General features: G+C 42.1%; 1 pseudogene; it reads right to left on the bottom strand.

Annotated features, from left to right (window-relative positions):
• Positions 1–679: 679 nt before the first annotated feature.
• On the bottom strand, positions 680–1294 carry LOC129082158 (60S ribosomal protein L15-like; annotated as a pseudogene).
• Positions 1295–1657: the final 363 nt, after the last annotated feature.

The following is a 1657-nucleotide window of genomic DNA, read 5'->3' as shown; positions in this document are numbered from 1 at the left end:
TTTAGTTTTTTGAGGAAATCCCACACTGTTTTCCACAGTGGCTGCACCAGTCTGCATTCCCACCAACAGTGAGTGTACTAGTGTTCCCTTTTCTCCACAGCCTCGCCAGCACCCGTTGTTTGTTGATTTATTTGTGGTGGCCATTCTGACCGGTGTGAGGTGGTATCTCATTATGGTTTTAATTTACATTTCTCTGATGGCTAGTGGTGATGAGCATCCCTTCATATGCCTATGGTTCATGTGTATGTCCTCCTTGGAGAAGTGTCTGTACAGGTCCTTTGCTCATTTTTTAATTGGATTGTTTGTCTTGCTGGAGTAGAGTTGTGTGAGTTCTTTATATATTTTGGAGTTCAAACCCCTATCTGATGCATCATTGGCAAATATATTTTCCCATACAGTTGGTACTATTTTCATTTTGCTGGTGTTTATTTAGCTGTGCAGAAGCTTCTTATTTTGATGCAGTCTCATTTGTTTATTCTTCCCTTTATGTCCCTTGCTCTAGGGGACATATTGGTAAAAATATTGCTGCATGGGATATCTGAGGGTTTCCTGCTGATGTTCTCCTCTAGGACTTTTAGGGTGTCGCGACTTATATGTAAGTCTTTTATCCATCTTGAGTTTATTTTTTGACTGTCCTAAATTGTTTATTACATAATACTTTAAAAAAATCTGACACATATTAGTGGTAACAGTGGAGCTGGAGAGTATTGCACCTTCTCCAAGCTGCACAGCGAGAACCACTAATAGTGTGCTGGAACTTGTGGTCCTTTCCAAGGCCACTGCTCTTGTGGCTCACATATATCAGCCCTATCATCTCCCTGTGCTTGTGGACTGGTTTGGTGATCCATTGTGTGTCAGGATTCCTTCTGATAGCCTTATGGAATGGATCACTGAGGATAATATCAAAGAATTTGTGTGTGGACTCTTCCCCAACCCAGTAAGAATTCAGGACTCACAGAGCTCCACAGTGGCACCCAGCTCACATCCCAGCAAGAAATGGAAGGCTTTGGGCAAACTTCAGTTGGTTAACACCATGATGGACAGGCTTGCCATAGGTCGCACCCTTAGGAACAGAGTGCTTGGGACCACTATGGCACAAAAGAATCCAATATATGACATTACCTTGCATGGCCTTGTATCCCAGCCTGTGTGCTTTATTGGGTCTGGTGAGGTAGGGGTCTCTGTGGAGTGCAGAGAGCTAGCAGTACTGCCAACAGTGCACCCTGAGAAAGAAGCACTTCACATCGTACTGCTTCTTCCTCCATAGCTCCTGGATGTACTTGTAAGCACCCATAATTCCTTCCCTCATGGCTGCAGCCAGATGGAAAGGTTGAGTTTATTTTTGTGTATGGTGCAAGTTGGTGGTAAAATTTCAACATTTTAAATGTAGCTGTCTAGCTTTCCAAACACCATTTGTTGAAGAGGCTATTTTTACTTAATTTTCTCATCTTCCCCCTTTGCCAAATATCAATTGACCATAGAGACATGGGTTTACTTCTGGGCTCTCTATTCTGTTCCATTGATCTATCTGTCTGTTCTTATGCAAGTACCAGACTTTCTTGATAACAGTGGTCTTGTAATATAGTGTGATTTCTGGTATTGTGATCCCTCCTACTTTCTTTTTTTTTTTTTTTCCAAAATACCTGCAGCTATTTGG

This window comes from Pteronotus mesoamericanus, unplaced genomic scaffold (assembly GCF_021234165.1).
Source record: "Pteronotus mesoamericanus isolate MK-2021 breed Mesoamerican mustached bat unplaced genomic scaffold, CSHL_Meso_final scaffold_12, whole genome shotgun sequence".
Taxonomy (NCBI): domain Eukaryota; kingdom Metazoa; phylum Chordata; class Mammalia; order Chiroptera; family Mormoopidae; genus Pteronotus; species Pteronotus mesoamericanus.
The sequence above is the reverse complement of the archived record's forward strand: the minus strand, read 5'-3'. Positions and strand labels throughout refer to the sequence as shown.